Raw genomic sequence first — 19206 nt, 5'->3', positions numbered from 1 at the left:
GAAGTGCTGGAACTTAAGGACTGCCAGATTCCTTATGGTCCTCTTCAGTTGCTGATATCTTCTGATGGGCATGCCCCATACGCCTAGAGTTTGGGAGGGACAGAGGGACAGAGCTTTTAAAGTGCCAGGCCCTTACTTATGGGACATCTTGCTGGACTCATCCTTCGCTTTCTATTAAAGGTAAAGGTACCCCTGACCATTAGGTCCAATCGTGACCGACTCTGGGATTGCGGCGCTCATCTCGCTCTATGGGCTGAGGGAGCCGGCGTACAGCTTCCGGGTCATGTGGCCAGCATGACTAAGCCGCTTCTGATGAACCAGAGGAGCGCACGGAAACACCATGTACCTTCCCGCCTGAGTGGTACCTATTTATCTACTTGCACTTTGACGTGCTTTCGAACTGCTAGGTTGCTTTCTATTAGACATCTTTTAAAAACTGTACTGTTTAGGCAGGACTTTGGAACCTGAATTTTCATACCAATCAGTTTTACTGAAAAATTGTTTATGTTTTTACGATGTTGTGGTATCAGGATTTCATAGTGTACACTGCCTTGTTTTATTTTCTATGAATGTGTAGTTTATTATTATTTAAAGAAAATAAATGCAGAGAGATCTTAATCACATGTCCATACCATATACTGAATAGTAATTTAATCTTTGCTTGCTATTATTTCACCTACCGTCCCCAAGACTTTTCAGCTGCTTGTGAACTTTCTGTAATACTGAAATCTGGAAACTTTTTGTATAAAGATCTATAAAATCTTCAGAGCAAATGAACAGAGAACCCGTTAAATCATATTCATATTCATAAGCTACCTGTATTGTCTCTCTGCATGACAAAAATACAATGGGGCAGAATGTTTTGCAGGCGATGGGGGAACCAACATACAAATATGTAGATAAAGACTTCATAACAAAGCCCTGAGAATACTGAAAAGTATTCTTTTCCACTTGCAGAATCCTATCAAAATGATAATCACCGTTATTTGAGCAGATGTGTAAATAGGGTATCACACATCATTAGTGTTTCTACTTCAGCAATAAAAAGGCACATAAATTCTTTGTTTTTGTCTTTCTGCGCAGGAGTGGAAAAATTTATTTGCATACAGTAAAGGGAAAACATAAAAGGTTTAACTATGACCTTTATTTTTATAAGGAAAGAAATATGGTGGAATTGTCTTCCCTTAATTAGGGAAGAGCAATCTAAAAGGAAATGCTGTCAAATTAGCTACGGCAGCACTCTCCAGAAGGCAGCATCAACAAATGAATGTAGGTAAATTATGGCCCCCTCCCTCACCACCATAGTAAGACATTAAGCTTACCTTGGATATCTGGCAAGACCAGGACACTGCAGGTGAGGGGAGCTTTGGCCCTCCAGATGTTGTTGATATCCAACTCTCACCATCCCTAGCCATTGGCCACGCTTGCTGGGGCTGGTGGAAGTTGTAGTTCGGTAACAACTGGAGTGCCCAAGGTTCCCCACTGCTGCTCATATATTCAATAATTATCCTAAACGGATTTAATATTTTATTTATATATTGCATTTATATACAGTGGTACCTCGGGTTAAGTACTTAATTCATTCCGGAGGTCCGTTCTTAACCTGAAACTGTTCTTAACCTGAAACACCACTTTAGTCAATGGGGCCTCCTGCTGCCGCCGCGCCGCCGGAGCACAATTTCTGTTCTTATCCTGAAGCAAAGTTCTTAACCTGAAGCCCTATTTCTGGGTTAGCGGAGTGTGTAACTTGAAGCATATGTAACCTGACGCATATGTAACCCGGGGTACCACTGTACCAGCTTTTTCCGCTAAGGAACTCAAGGTGGGCTAAGAGATGGTGACTGGCTCAAGGTCACCCAGTGAGCTTCATGGCTGAGTGGGGATTTGAACCCTGGTCTCAATGCATGTATTATAGCCTTCCCATAAACTACTATGAGTGCATATTCATCTGTACAAGTAAACAAATGCACTCAATTCATTACTAATTTGTTTCTATGACAAACACACACAAATGAATATTCTTTTTCTTTCATTTTCTCATTTATTTCTTATAGCAGGGATTCCTCAATCTGACAAGACAAATTTCACCGTACTGCTTAGCACATCCAAACATATTGTTACCGCCAGAGAACATTCTGTAGGGAGGATAGATCCCAGAGTGCTCTGAAAGTGCCAATACCTCAAGGACCGCATCTTCCCATATGAACCTACCCGGACTCGGAGATCGTCTTCTGAGGCCTTCCTTCATGTGCCCCCTCCTCGAGAGGTTCAGAGGATGGCAACATGAGAACAGGCCTTCCCTGCAGTGGCTTCCTGTCTTTGGAATGCTCTCCCCATAGAAGTTCACCTGGAGCCTTCATTATACACCTTTAGGCACCAGGCAAAAACATTCCTTTTTAACCAGGCCTTTGGTTGATCCAATTTACATCCAAGCTCTTTTAAAATGTGTTCTTTGTGGGGGGCGGGCACTATTGGGTTGTTGTTTTTATTTTTATTAGGTAGTATTTTGTGGTTTTATATCTTGGTTTTATTCTGTAAACTGCCCTGAGACCCCGGGGTATAGGACAGTATATAAATTCTAATAAAATAATAATAAAATAAATAATAATAATAATAATAATAATAATAATAAAGCAATGGAAAGCTTAAGACTGGGTGTCATCTTTTCTAATTATGCTTATACGATTGGGGCATTTTAAACTGAAGCATAGGAAAGTTGTACAACACCTAAAGATGTAATGGCATTTGGATGAAAAACTTCAAAGTTATAGGCATCAGAACATGGGCTGGGGGTCCTTCAGTCTGCATTGTAGTCAGCAAAATGGTTAAAAAATGAAAAGTGAATGAGACAATAATGAATGGAAAATGAAATGAAATGGGTCTGCCAGAAACAAAATGAAATGAGCAATGTTCAAATTCACACTCATATGTTATACATAACAACACTATTTTCTATGTAAGTAATGACCTAATGATATATTGGGGTCTGGTGTTTCTGAAATAGTAAAATTTGTGGAGAAATACCCTGTACTACACTCTTCAGGATACAACCTTGATCTGTGTCTGCTTGTTTTAATCAAGGACAAGACAAAGAGGGGATAAATATTTGTTACTTTCAGGTGATAAATTAATTTTCAGAACTTTCATATGGGTGGGCTAACCATTAATTATAAAATGGCCAAGAGCATGGGTAGGCAAGCTAAGGCCCGGGGGCTGGATCTGACCCAATCGCCTTCTAAATCTGGTCCAGGAACAATATGTTTTACATGAGTAGAATGTGTGCTTTTATTTAAAATGCATCTCTGGGTTATTTGTGGGGCATAGGAATTCATTCACCCCCCCCCAAAAAAATAGTCCGACCCGCCACAAGGTCTGAGGGACAGTGGACCAGCCCCCTGCTGAAAAAGTTTGCTGACCCCTAGCCAAGTGTCTCCCACCCCCCAATGAAAATGGTTGTGATGGAGAGGATCACAGTCTTTTCACAGGATAGACCTTTTGAAAAGCACATCTTGCTATTACCATTACCTAGGCATCTATAAGCTTTAGATGCAGAAGTTCAACAAGTATGTAAACCTTGCAGAAGTTTTAATTGGCTTCCTTTTATCCAGCCATAGCTAATCATCACAGTAAGAACTAGCCATGGTGAATTTTTTTAAAAAACAACAATCCCAGACCGAACTGTGTGCCATCAATATATTTATTTTGTTGTGCTCTTCTTTATCATCTGATATTTTATTGTTTAAATTTATTGTAAGCTACACTGCATTGTAATGAGTATGGTTAAAATCATGATCTATCCATATACATGTAAGATAAATAAGAAATGAGTATTAGTTTTAAGCAGAATTTGCTCAGTATAATGAGTATGTTCTGCAAACAGTTTATTTCGGGCAATACATTTGGACCCTATCCAGCAACACCATTCCAGATTCAGAAGGACACAAGAAATTTTATTAAGATTCAGCAAGAACCTAAAGCCCGCTTTTAGTTACAGCCAAATGAAAAAATGAAAAAGCATGGCATTTTAAAAGCTTGTGTTGTGCCTATTTTCCTTCTTTTTATACTTCATAAAAACTATAGCAATGTTATCAGTCCTCAACAAAAAGGCACCATTTGTTGTTGGTGAAGAAAATGGATTGAGGCCATGCATACCTACCACGCAGAGACCATTAATATAAAATAGCCCTTCATTGTGTAGGACCTGTGAGTAGCTGGATCAAACTTTAGGCATAATCACATGTGGTCTGGAACATATCATGGTGGAACTGTTCATCATTCTGTAGAGTGTTCCAGTAAAAACATCTGCACTGTTTTGCATCTCAAAGTACAAGAGAGTTTATGACCATGAATTAGCACCATCCACCCTAATTATATGCACTCCTTTCAAGAACTTGTTAGCAGCTCTTTGTACACACTCAGTTTTATGTTTAGATTTGGTGGAAGCACAGCTTGCAGCCAATAACATGATTTGTGCTCTAGGCATTTCAAAAGACTGGGAAGGGGAAGCAGCTCATGAAATGTACTGATCCAAGGCTCAGTGCATAAACTTCAGACCACTTTGTCCCTTGTCATGTAATTAAAACCTTTCTTGCCTTCTGTGGCAAAAAAGTTTCAAGCACGGAAAATATGTCTGATAAAGTGGGGTGCCACAGGGTTCTGTTCTGGGCCCGCTGTTGTTCAACGGTTTTATAAATGACTTGGATGAAGGAATTGAGGGGATGCTCATCAAACTGGGAGGGGTAGCTAATGCCAGAGAAGACAGAAGAAGAATTCAAAATGACCTTAACAGATTGATGAACTGGGCATAAGCTAACAAAATGAATTTCAATAGGGACAAATGTAAGGTTCTGCACTTAGGCAGGAAGAACCAGATGCACAAATACAGGATGGGGGACACTTGGCTTACTAGCAGTACATGTGAAAAGGATCTAGGGGTCTTGGTGGACCAGAAGCTTAACATGAGTCAACAGTGTGATGAAGCAGCAAAAAAGCTAATCCTATTCTAGGCTGCATCAACAGAAGCATAGTGTCCAGATCAAGGGAAGTAATAGTACCACTCTATACTGCCTTTAAGTACCACTCTATACGCCGTTTCCGTGCACTGCTCCGGTTTGCCAGAAGCGGCTTAGTCATGCTGGCCACATGACCTGGAAGCTGTCTGTGGACAAACGCCAGCACCCTCGGCCTATAGAGCGAGATGAGCGCCGCAACCCCAGAGTCGTCCGCAACTGGACCTAACGGTCAGTGGTACCTTTACCTTTATACTGCCTTAGTCAGACCACACTTGGAATACTGTGTCCAATTCTGGACACAAAAATTTAAGAAGGATGTTAACAAACTGTGACATGTGCAGAGGAGGGCAACCAAGATGATCAAGGTTCTGGAAACTAAGCCTTATGAGTGCACTTGAAGGAGCTTGGTATATTTAGCCTGGAAAAGTGGAAACTGAGAGGAGATATGATAGCCATCTTCAAATATCTTAAGGTCTGCCACATGGAGGAGGGAACATGCTTGTTTTCTCTTGCTCTGGAGGGTAGGACTCAAACCAGTGACTTCAAGTTGCAAGAAAGGATATTCCGACTAAACATTCGAAAAAACTTTCTGACAGTAAGAGCTGTTCAGCAGTGGAACAGGCTCCCACAAGAGATGGTAGACTCTCCTTCCTTGGAGGTTCTTAGGCAGAGGTTGGATGGCCATCTGTCATGGATGCTTTAGCTGAGATTCCTGCATTGCAGGGGGTTGGACTAGATGACCCTTGAGTCCCTTCCAACTCTATGATTCCATGAAAGACTAACAGAAATATTAGCATTATTATAAGTATCAGATTCATATGACACATAGTGCAAGTGGCTTGAAAATACATCTACACACACTAAGAAGAATATATTTGTGAGGTGCCTTCGGGTTGTGGGGTGGGTTCCCTTTGTCTAAAAGGCGGTATAGAAATTAACTCTAAAATCAATAGCAATACTTAGATAAGTGAATGTAATGGGACCTTTATTCTGTTGAGGGGCACATTCATTTAAGGGTAAGCTGATAATGAGCAGGACTGAAGCCAGTGGTAAATAATCACAGGGCCCTAAGTGGGTGGGGCACCCCTTGCTCTCTCTGCCTCTGTCCCTTTTCTCTCTCTGCTCCCCTGATTTCTCTTTTTCAATCAATCAATATCCTTTATTCGACCGATAGTCAGAAATAAAACACAATAATTATAAACTATAACATCATAGGGGTACATAAATAAGGTAGGGCCACAGTACTAGACCTCTCACAGATAACCCACATCCACTTCTTGTTCAGTCACCCATTACCCTTTCTCCCCCGCCACATCATCTTCTGCAGGAAGTACAGTACTGATTTCCAGTTATCTGATCATTTGCTGATGGCTTCTGTATACTACATCTTCCATCACTCCGCCTGCTTTGTGTTTTTTTTATCTATTTCCCCTCTTCCTCCCCACCTTTTCTCTCTATGGACTCCCCCCACCTGCATGGAATTAGGCAGAGGGCTCTGTGTAGCCTCTGGGCCACAGGTTCACAACTCCTGAGATGTAGAAACAGGTAGAAATGTATACCTATGACCAAGAGGCAACAGGGTGCCAAAGAAGACTCTCAACCCAGGGTCTCCAGCAGCCAGTCTACAGTCCCACTGTTCAGTACCGCCCTGGGCACTATTGGATAGGGATGGATGAATCTGCCAACTGTGGCTTCTTTCAGTTTCTTGTTTTTACAATTCAGTTCTCTGCTTTTCCACAGTAATTTGTGATTTTTAAAAAATGCTGAAGAAAATTCAACACCATTTTACTGTAACTTTCTCCTAATATAGAAGAAACTATGTTTTGTGTGCACTTTTTGAAAGCTATTTTCCCTAATGCAATGAATTTTTCTGTGCTATTTTTTATTTTTTTACTAATTTATGCATTTTAAGCACACTTCCTCCTGGTGTCCCTCCCCACAAAAACACATATAAGGCTGAATCACAAAATTTAGTGGTATGCAAATTTTGAAGGAATTTGGTTTGCATATTGATTCAAAAAGTTCAAATCAGGCACTTTCTCATTAAAATGTAAACAACACTGAATAATTCCCCCATCAGTAATCTGACGGGGATTTTCTTTGCGGGGTGGTGGGCTATAGCAGGTTGAAAGGAAAAGGAAGATTGGTTGCACAAGTTGCCTTCCACTCTCACAATGATTTGATACAACCCACTTAAAAAGTATTCTGTGATGTTGATGATATTGGTTTGACTTGGTGCTGAGTCTTGGCCAATTCATCTCTGTACAGGGAGCTAAGTTCCTGCACTGGAACTGGGAAACATACAAGTAAATTCAAACAGATGAGCATAGTGAGGTGCAGTATTTTGTTTTGTTTTGTTTCAAACTTTCCTGTTCACTTTACATTGACCTTGTGGCAAGGACAATGCTGTGTTTCTAAAGGGCTTCTTGGAAAGTTTAAGTTCGTTCACAATCTTATGAATATGTTTAATCTTAAGAATCACTTGCAGTGTCCTTCTAGTTGGTGAAACAGCAGCTGCTGCTGTACCCAGGTATAGAACACGCTGTTTAGGTAAGGTAGAATTTCATTCTTGCTCAAGCTGTGAAATCTCTAAATGCACCTTCCCCCTGCGCAAGTCAAATATGTTATACAATCCACAATATTTTTTTCCAATGCAATGAGAGTACAGAAATTATACACAGCTTCACTTTTTGATCTGAAATCTTTCACATGTAGTTTTTGCAATAAAGTTTCACACACTGTGAGAGTAATCATACCGAAGTTAATGGAACACAGCATAGTGTCAGTGCCGGATTTATGTATAAACTGAACAAGCTATAGCTTAGGGCCCCACTCTCCCCCCCCCAACAATTCCCCCCTGCACTATTAATATACTTCTTCTTAATTGTATTTCAGTTCAACAATTACTTTTATAAAATACGTATTTTGTTATGTGCAAATGGCTTTAGATGCCTATTAGGTCCATAAATTACCATATAGCAGATATTCAACACAAAAAATCCAACGATGATTAGTTGTTGACAAAGGACAGCTGGACATATAAAGGGCCCCATTACCTTCAGTAGCTTAGAGCCTCATCAAACCTAAATCCAGCCCTGCATAGTGTGCTCAAAATCTTTTTGGCCACATGACTTCCAACAATGTATATAAATATTACAGTTATGTTGTCGCGTTGCCACATGCCAAGAAAAATGGGGAACAATGAAACTTATGGAAATTTACAGAATTTTAAAACATTGTGCTCAAAATGTGTCTTACATCCTGAACTAACCCTGTTAATTTACTTTTTAATGTAAAATCAATAGCTTTCATACAACTGTCAATGCAGATTTAATAAATATGTATTCCTTAGTAAAATGGTATAAAAACATCTATCTAGATAGCAAGTAGATCTTAGGAGGGAAAATTCTATTATGCATCTATCCTCTAAACACATACAGCTTTGTTCTGCATAAAGCTTTTTTAATGGTTTTGAGGGTATTCCCAGAACTAGGAGAGAAAAAAAATGGATCTTTGACTACAGTCATGAGAAGCATAACCACTAAGAGGCAAAAGGTTCTGGCACTGATCCCTAAGAATGATGGTAGGCAGACATAAGCCTATTTCATTTCTATTTTTACTTCCAAGTGAACCAGATATGGTGATCCTGTGTCTAAGTTTGTGATTTTAGCTAGATTTAAGAGGACGTTCAGATTAATTCATTTATGAGGTGATTAACATGGGAAGCATCATGTAATTTTCAAGGCCAGCTACCTTCACACTGATGGATGCTTTTTCTTTATGGTAAGGATGAGAAAACCCGAGGGCTTGGACTCCAAACAGCGCGGAAACTGATGGCCTTAGGCCTAGCATTCCACTTTCAGCCTGACAATTAATTTGTAAATTTGTTACCTTCTAAACTAAACAGCTCCCTAACTTACCATATCTCTGCCACTTAAATAGATGCACACATAAATTACTTTGTATGCCACCTTTCCGTAATTCAAACTATGCTCAAAGCAGCTAACAACATGAAAAAATACATAATTACAAACCTAACAAAAGTAGTTATAAAGAATAAATAAAATACTGAACGTACAAATTAAATTGTTTCCACATAAATCATATTAAGTTCTAAAATAAAGATACAAAAATTAATATAAATAACAGCAACCCCCCCAAACACACACACACACACACACACACACACACACACACACACACACACAATACTCTAGCTCATGAGTCTTTTTAGTAGCCTTAGCTTTTGTAGCTGGAGTCAGTCAAGGGCCTGCCCACCAAGGCCAGGTAGATAAAGCAATTCTAGTCAATTTAGATATTGCGAAATTGAGCAGCTATAGAAAAACCACTACAAATGCCAAGTCTTATCAGGGCAGTTCTAGTAACATGCCCTTTGCTGTGCCCCCGCACGCTCTTTTCTGTTGTTAACAAGTTGCTCTCGGGATTTCTGCTGGAGGGCAAACATTGTTTCAAGACAGAACATACTAAAGAAACTTCCAAAACAAACCCCAAATAATATATTCTTCTTTTTTTTTTTTTTTACATAAACTGAAGACAGTTACAAGAAACAACGAATAAGAAGCAATCACCTACATAGAATATCTATATCTATATCTATATCCCTTGTCTTTTAGGCATGCTTGACACTACAATCCTGCACATGTTTACACAGTAGCAATTCCTCCTGTGTTTGATAGTAGTAATGAGATTAGCATACCACTTAAATGGGTGTACTTCGCTTTGCTGTCAAACTCCTAATGTAAGGAAAACTATACCTTGCAACCTGCTATGCAAATCCCAGTAAAATTATTGGCTTGGTTTAATCAGACAGAATAGTCGCAGGAGTAAGTTCCTCTGAGTGAAGCCTGGTGACTCAGCTCCAAGAATAAAAGTGAGTGAGAAAGGATAGGTTACGTTAAAAATAAGAAAGTGAAATTGTCTACCTTACACTGAGTTTTATAGATGATGAGGGAGAACTTTGGTTCCTGGGCATGAGCAGCAAATGGAGACAGAGGAAAAAATGTTCAAAATCTAGCCATTTTGATAAAGCTTTGGTGAGGAGAACTCAAGGATACAATCTGATAGGATTTTGTGTTAGATACTGCATATATGCAGAAGCTGCAGGGCCGGTTCAAGACATTCTGCTGCTTGAGGTGAAGGACAAGAGGGTGCTTTCCTCTATTCCAGATACAGAAGCTGCCCAGATTTGTAGCTTCAGCTTTTTGAAGGAACAGCACCTTCCACTGCAGCAGAGTGCAGCAGGCTAGCTTAGAGAATGCAGGTAAAGGTGCATGGAATACCTAGCTCAGTCCATTCCCCACCCCTCAGCAGCCTTACTCTGTCTCATGGTAGGACTGGCCATGCATGGGGGTTTGGCACGTAGCATACTGAAATGGCTCAAGTTTGAGGAGACATGTCTCTTCGTTTCCTCTCAAACGTCACATAGAATCATGCAAAATGCTGGTTATATTATTATTGTTCTTTGCTTTGGTGTCTACAGCTGAACAGTGTCCCGGGCAGAAAAAAGGAAACAGAGTTTTGGGATTTCATTACAACTGCCTTTCCCTACTCCATTTTCCCATGCATTCCTATCCCTTCTTGTCCACTGAATTTAGGTTGCTGTAGGGACAGACTGAATCATGTCAACTGTTGTTTTTCAATAAGTATATTCCAGTGAGTCCTGTTCTTCCAAGTACATGCATATTAAAAATCAGTAGCAGTAACGATGAATAGGATAGCTCAGTCTCATTAACTGACATTAAACTAATTTAAATACACAGGCATAAGTGATTTTTTTTTCTGTGCACAGTCTAATTATTTATTTTGGTACATTGGACAAAGTGATTTTGGAATTACATAGTAATTTATGTTTACAATTTTCTACAAAAAAAAAGCTTATTCAGATAAGCTTAACTTTTGCTTCATCTTTTACTACTGTTTGCAAGTTGAGAGACTGTAATAGGTCTCCTTTGGGTGACTAGCAGATTGCACAGGAACATTGGTAGAAGATTTTAAAAATGTCAGCCTCAGGCATTTTCACCTTTGTAAATTTAATCATGTATATATTATTCAGAAGGGACAACTTGTTTTTATTGGTAAACTTAACACAGAGGATAATTGATTAACCTTGACAGTTTTAAATGCACATCTAATTGTGTTACTGTCTTTTGAAATTAAAAAAGTTGATGGAGTGGCTCACAGCTCTCAAGTGGGATGGATGACTGATGATCCCTTCTAGATTGCAAAAAGTTGTTCTCAGGCAGCTATTCTTGGTAAAATTAGGGAAACTTTTTACTGGTGCATGAAACCTACAGTGAGGGGGTTTACCCACTCTCCCAGAGCTGTGGCTTCAAAATAAAATTGAACATTTACACAAAGCCCATGCTGGCAGCTCATGCTTTCTTGGAATCCTTGATAGAGTAAATTAGATTAGATGATCTAAACAGCAGTAGGCAACTATGCACCTAGCAGCATATCATGAAAAGCTCAAGCGGATCTTAAAGTAACGTAACGGCCAATTGCTCAAATACATGGTTGTGGCTTAAAAATGTCACCAAACTATTTTCTAGGTAGGAACATTGCTTCCGATACAGTGGGACCTCGCATAAGAACTTAATTCGTTCTGGAGGTCTGTTCTTAACCTGAAACTGTTCTTAACCTGAGGTACCACTTTAGCTAATGGGGCCTCCCACTGCTGCTGCTGTGCCGCCGCCGCCACACAATTTCTGTTCTCATCCTGAAGCAAAGTTCTTAACCCGAGGTATTATTTCTGGGTTAGCGGAGTCTGTAACCTGAAGCGTCTGTAACCCGAGGTAACACTGTACTATACAAGACTTCTGGTGCAAACATATTTGTACATGTACTAGTTATCAGTGGTGCAGCGTGGGGGGTGCAGGGGGGGCCGGCCGCACCGGGCGCAACATCTGGGGGGGGGCGCAACATCACGGGTTAGGGGGCGCAAATTACTTCCCTTGCCCCGGGTGCCCCGGGTGCTGACAACCCACGCTACGCCACTGCTAGTTATTGTTTATTAAGTCCACTTATACAGTCGGAAGTGTAGATTTTGGCGAATTTCCTAGCTCAAAAACTACTTTTCACTTTTTGAAATATGGCAACCCTATTTATATTTTCTTGGAAGTGAGTTCAATAGGACTCGTTCCTACATAAGTGAGCATATACACACTTACCTAGGATTAACCCCACTGAAGTCAATGAAGCTTACTTCTGAGTAGGCACAGGATTGTGCTATTAGTCATCTAGTGCAGTGACTGAGATTGAGCTATGAACTTAGAAGTCTATGGTTCAAACATCTCATTTGTCATGAAATCACCAGATAGCCTTGGACAAGCTTCTTTCTTTTATCCTCAGCCACTAACCCCACTGTGGAGATACCATTACTGACCTACATAACTTACAAGGTTGTTATAAGAGTTACAAGAATCCATTGTGGCCACGGTGGTCCATTGCAACAGTAACAATGAGTTGTGTGGCAGCTATCAAATTTAAAGACTACTGAAGCTTTTGTGGGCTGTGGCCCACTTTAACAGATACATGAAATGCTATCATTAGTTGTCAGAAACATCTAGAAGGGCCAAAAGGCCAGAAAATTGAAGAGATAAAGCAAGTTTGTGACATTACCAAGGGGATCTCAAAAGTATACAGAATTGCCAAGGTGATCATGCCTGGTAGCAGTAACTGGTGATGAGAGAATTTTTGTAACTTAGGTATGGCAATTTAACACCTGTCCTGGGAAGCAAAATTATTGAAATTGATTAATATCTAATATGTATGGGAAGTGCTTTGAACACTCAGAAGTGCTAATGATATGTTCTGCATTATTATTATTATTATTACCACTACTGCTACTAACTACTTTGCCAAATCTGTACCCATTAATGTGTCAAAAGTGATGTATCAGTCAAATCAGGATCAGAACTACGATGGAGACAACCCAGGTAGCAATCTTGAATCCATCTCAAGGCAAAGAGGATCAAAGCTCCTTCTAAAAGGGCCCTTGCTTGTTGCTGGTGTAGAATGACTGCTAGTCACCTTTCCCCAGGGTGTTATAGACTGCACCTCTTGGGGAAAACCCCTGACTCAGTCAGGGGACAGAGATGCAGTTAGACCATGATGTGCACTGGCACTACCAATGTACTGCCAAATTTGTTGCAGCAGGCAGCAACCAGATGCCAGGCAGAGCAGAGAATGAGCAGTGGTGAGGTGTTCTGCCAGCCCTGCCATATTTAGCAGTTGCAGAACTAAATCATGCTATTCCACATACCTCTTTTGTCAGCTGAGAAAGAAAAAGAATGAACCAGAAGTTGTTCCTGGCAATACTAGCAGTATAATACAATATTGCAGACTTTAAAAAAAAATGTGCAAGAGAAGCTAGATTTGCAACAATGGAAAGAGATTAAGGAATCTCCCATAATAGGAGTGGAGCACTTTCTGCAACAGAGACCTGCTATAACATAATGAATTATTGTAGAAGTTTTCATCACATCAGAAGCCAATATGCTTGCCCAAGACCTGAAGCCAACCATCTAGAAACATGTGTCACATCAATGGTATATTGATCAAAGTAGCTGTCTGAAAGCAAAATAGAGATTTCATTTGCAATAAAATAAGCCATGCAACTAATTGCTAGGGAAGAGAGTTTGTTTCTGACTTTTAACCAGCATCTTTGGCTCTTCCTCACTGCCCAAATCATTTCATTGTTCTAATGAGAATATTTCACAAATTTGGACATGCCAAATTAAAACTGCTAAACTTCCAAAGGTGGTGGTAGAGGGTTTACCCTGCCTTATGAAATCCATAAAACTTCAGTTTTGAAATGTGTAAAAGCTAGTGCATCCTAATAGCTTCCCATAAACATATGACTGGCCACTGTGGAAACAGGATGTGGACTCAACAGAGCTTTTACAGATCAAAACAGGGTATACTTCTTTTGCACATGAGTGAGGAAGGAGAGTCTGGAGATGCCACAGGCAAAAAGTAAAGGATAAAATCACATACAAGCTGATGGCACCAGATGACAAAAGCACTGAGGCAAGCCAGGCAGGAAATTCTTAAACAGAAATAACAACTAAGTAATAACAAAATAGAGCAATGTCCTCATGCACCTTTGCCACTTCTGCTGCAGATTCAGCACTGCAAAGATCTTGCCTCCCACCTGGGCAGGGCTCCAAGCCTGGCTGCTTCCCTGCAGAAGCCACCATGGGGTGGAGGAGGCAGCAGTGGCAGGATGTGTAGGCCCCACCCAGCCAACCCCCTACTCCAGCTTAGCTATGCCAGTCCCCAGAGTCGTCCCACCCAGAGCTGGGTGACGGGTTTGCCTCCCACTGTTGACTTGCCTCAGGTAGGAAAATGTTTTGGGCCAGTCCTGGTAGGCTGCATGCTACACTTGCATAAGGCTCGTCAGCATGGTGCCCTCCAGATGTTGTGGTCCCCAGCACCCATCATCTCTGACCAATGTTAGCTTGGGCTGATGGGAACTGGAATCTAAAATACCTGGAAGGTGCCATATTGGATAGCCCAGCTAGCAGAAGGGCAACATGCACATCTATTTATCAGGTACAGTATGTGTTGATCTGAAAGGTTAAAGAGTGGAATATCACGTCAACACACCTTTTCATGCTAATCAACGGCTCAGGGTGAAATTAAAAAAACCAAAAAACTTTTGATACTATTGAAAAGAATTCAGCAGTTAAGAATGCTTTTTCATCCAATTAACAACATGCCTTAGTTGAAAAACTGCTGCAGAGAACCAGAAGTATTGAAAGACATGGCTGCTTGACAAATGGGGATTTTCAAGATTACTCACTAGGCATCCACTGTTAACTGCTGACAGGATTGGCAGTGCTAATGCAGACATTAAGAAAAAAAACAAAAGGCTGACTTGCAAAGGTCATTATTAGCATATCATCAAAGGCTGTGTTTCCGACTATCCTTGTGACTGCAGTAGAACAGATTTAATCCCTCTAAAAGCAAGCTAAACCAATTATGTCAGAAGGTCTGTCTTATGTCAATTAGATGCAAAACAAAAATGGCTGCCGCAGATTAGACAGCTCATAAATGGAAGAACATACTAAGAGATACTAAAGGCAATCTTTGCAAAAACGTAATGAGATACAATCTAACCTTAATATCAGCACAGCAATACCATCCCATATGTAGGGTAAGGAGTTGCAATGTAGTATTGCAATGTAGTATGGCTGGGGTGTAGCAGAACTCTCACACCGTCAACTGACACATAATTCTTAATGGAAATATTGTCAAATAGACTATCATTTCAGCTCCCGTCTTTCTACTTTCCAACACTAGCCCTCTCATTTGAGACCTACCAAGATTTAGAAGTGTTTCAGTCCTTCTGGTTTCCCATTATCTAAATGCCAGAATTTATTGCTTAGTTATGCACGAACAACCCAAAGATTTTGGGTCAGGGTAAAAATGTGTAAAAAATAAAGAAGTACAAAACAACTTTTCAGAGGTAGTCTGGCAGAATCCTCAGTGGTATGCTATGCAGTAAAATATTTTTCTTGTCTTTCACTGAAGGCCCTTTATTTTACTTCAGTATTAGCATTAGATAAGAATATAAAGTTGGAAATGCACAACCATTCCCCTCATCTATTTTTACAGTCCTTTCAAGGTGCTAAACATTTACCACCTTGCTAAATAACTGCAGTTCTGACAAGTTTGTTTGTCTCTTGGCAATTTCTTCTCAGCAGACTTTTGCAGAAAAGTTTTTGCAATAAAGGGTCTTATGAGACAATGATTAACTCCAAATCATATTTTGAAAACATTTTAAGGGGTGTGAATGGCCATAAAAGCCCCTAGCTCCTTTCCCTAAAGCACAAAAGACTCCAAAGCAACACAGCATTATGGGGAGAAAGCTCATCTCCCTAGTATAACATAGAAGAACCAGAAAGAGCTTTCACACCTGCATTTAACAAGCCATAGCTGTTAAGCACATATGCAAAGTGTATTGCCATGTGTTACCATAGTGACATGCATAAGCATACAATTCTAAGAGGGAAAAGTGGTCACTTTTATGCTAATGTGGTATGGTGAAGTAGAAAGGGAGTCACTCTGGTAATCTGAAGTGACATATGTGTCAACTTTTGTAGTGGGAGCTACTGTGTAGAGAAAAGAAGAGCAGCTGGACCAACAAATGCTTTACAACAACACAAACGTTTCACCTGGACACTTGAGATGGCATATTGTTAAGGACAGCCAATTTGGTGTCAATGGAGAAATGTTGATACTCTCAGGCCCAGTTTACTGTATAAATGGCAAGGGAACCTTTACCACTTTACCCTTTCTAACTTTCAGGATAAAGTGCTAAATGTTTCCTTGCAAAGGACCACTTCAGCCTGCAGGTGGAACATCACATATCAAAATGCTTCCCCACTAGAAAATTCCTTGCACATGGAAAATAGCGTCTGGGTTAAGAAGACTAGGCTGAACACTTCACCACAATATGATAGTTTTCTGTGTGCAAGGAAGTTTTAAAATACTGTTGAACCTTACATATATTTACACATGACCCACAATTTTCTCATTCTCTTGAAAAGTTCACTGAAATTACACAATGCTATCTTATATTTATCTAGTTCCCTGAAGCCTTTGGTCACTGAATAGATGCTTTCAAATGTGCATCATCTGTATTATATGATTGCAGCTAAGCTACCTAATGCGAAGCGAGACAGTCCATCAAAATTCACATTGCAAGGAGGCTGACAGTGATATGAAAGACAGAGAGATGCATATGCCGCACCTCGGTTTTAGCTTCAAAACTGTAAAATGAAATTCTTTCCGAGACACACTCCATCACAATGTTGATTCACTAAGACGTCTGAGAACTGCCTTAGCAACAGGGCTTCCCATCCAAGAAGCTCTGATTCAAGAATCCCATTTGTCTTCCACTGCCCTTACCAATGTCATATAAATGTCACAACAATCCATTTTGCCTGGGTCAAAAGTTCCAAACAAGTACCAGAAAAAGGTTGTTCACATGCGCCACAATCCCTCTAATAAACATGTACAGCCATGAACAATAAAAATCCAGTGCAGAACACCTTCGATCAAATCCAACAATGAGCACGCATTTGTCATGGAAAGAAAGCTATTTGATTTTCACAATGTTAAACCATGAAACAGTAACAGTTGGCTTGTACCATCAGTTAATTTGATTAATGTGCAGAGCAGAGAGTAGTTTCATTTATGTTTATGTTTACTCTGATAAGAGAACAAAGGTATGTCTATTCAGCTTACAAATTAATGACACAGACAAAAATGGTTTAAGAACACACACACAGTTAAAGACTTTTCATAAATCACATTTTGTCTCACTTTAAGTGGGCTCCTGCCAGATTAATTAGGTACATGGAATCATCTCCCATCTTATTCCAAAGCATGCCTACTGGAAAGCAGGAACAACTGGGTTAAACAGGAAATATTTCCTAGTACGTAGACTTAATATTCTAGCCAAAATACCAGTGAATTAATGGAATGTACTGCAGAATGTTATGCATATTTACTTTGAAGTAAGTATCACTATCTTCAGTGGGACTTCCTCCTAGGTTGGCATGCCTAACACTGCAATTCTGGCCTGCAATTCTAAGCACTGTAATTATATATTTACAGATGACCCTGTAGCAAAACAATAAAATGTTAGTGTGGAATGCTGCTCCATTTCACCCCAGCCTGTTTTAAATTCTCTTCCTTTTTCTTTCTGCTCTCAAAGCTACCAATCCATGCTGCCTGAGCCTGCTCTGCCCTCATGGGCCTGTTTAAAGATTATTATTTTTTTCCACCGAGGGTGGATGGAGTGGACACGTGGCTGCCAACAAGGAGCTCAAGGCAGTATAGACGGTTGACTTCCTTCAACTATATTCTTCCAACAACCTTGTCTTATAGGCTGAGCTGAGAGACAATGAGGCTCAAGGTCATTCTGTGAACTTGATAGCTAAGTAGTGATTTGAACCTTGGGGCTTCCTAATCCCACTCTGATGCTGTAGCCACCATATCACACTTGCTCTCTACTTAAAAGGAAGTACTGAGACCCACTGAATTCAGTGTGAATTTTTATGAGTAAACATGCATAGGATTGTGACATAAAGTACAAAGTTAAGCAAATGGAGGTGCATCTGACTCTGCCTGGATTGTGCCCAGTTAATCTAGGGCAGTGTTTCCCAACCGGTGTTCCGCGGCACACTAGTGTGCCGCGAGACGTTGCCTGGTGTGCCGTGGGAGGGAGGCGGGCGAGTCGGGCGGCGAGAGGTGGGGCGGTGGCGGCGAGGATCCGCGTCGAGCCGGGGGCGGCTCCGCGGTGGTGGTGCCGAGGTTTCTCTCTCCATTCTCCCCTCACACACACACACAGGAAATAACACAGGATCAGCTGACAGACCCGGCCAATGGGGCGGGGCAGCACGCGCAAAAGGGAGGAGCGTGAGACTGCGGCGCAGGGCGGGAGGGCGGCGCATTGCGCGTGCTCAAACCCGCCCTCTGAGGCGCAGAGGGGAGCTGGGCAAGCGCCTTCTTCAACCACGCGCTCGTTTAAAGAGGCAGCGCCCGGACGGAACAGAACTCTGTGCCTCTCGCCTAGGGATGAAGGCGGGCACCGGCTTAAGCCAGTAGTAGCCTAATAATGCATTAACTTCCGTGGGACTTCCAAGTAAACACAGTAGCCCAGCGCCTCCCTCCCCAAAAGGAGGGGGAATTACAGCAGCGCAGGCGACTCCTGCGTCTCCCCGATATTTAAGGCTGCCATCCCTCGTGCACACTTACGCGGGAGCAAAACCCCGTGAACAAACTAGGGCTTACTCCAGAGTAAATACGGGTAGGATCTGGCTGCAGTTGTACAAGAAGAAGCAATTGATAACGTTTTCGCGCCTTCGGGATTGCCTTCACACCTTCCTCCTCCCGGGTCCTTGAGAGCGCGGGAAGCGGCAGCGCGAGACCGGCGTTGAGCCTGGTAGATATTGCGCTTGCCAAGGCAGTCATTTGGGAAATGAAAACTTGCAAAGCAAGCAACCAGTTCAATCTGAAGTACGTGTATGCTTAATATCCTGTATCTGAAACCTGTTCTGCCCCCTCCCCCACACTTGGTGCCATTTTCATCTACACATGCAGCAGAGTAAGTTGACCCAGAATAGTACCAATTCAGATGGCAGATGGGAGAATGACAGTGCTG

The 19206-nt window shown here is 41.1% G+C and overlaps 1 protein-coding gene across 4 annotated transcripts in view; it reads right to left on the bottom strand.

The window, feature by feature from the left end:
* The window catches only part of GALNTL6 (polypeptide N-acetylgalactosaminyltransferase like 6), a 458632-nt gene that overhangs the window by 238847 nt on the left and 200579 nt on the right, over positions 1 to 19206 (bottom strand). The gene's annotated exons all lie outside the window — the stretch shown is intronic.

Source organism: Podarcis liolepis, assembly GCF_965112155.1.
Source record: "Podarcis liolepis genome assembly, chromosome: 9".
NCBI lineage: Eukaryota > Metazoa > Chordata > Lepidosauria > Squamata > Lacertidae > Podarcis > Podarcis liolepis.
This window is presented reverse-complemented; position numbering and strand designations above follow the sequence as displayed.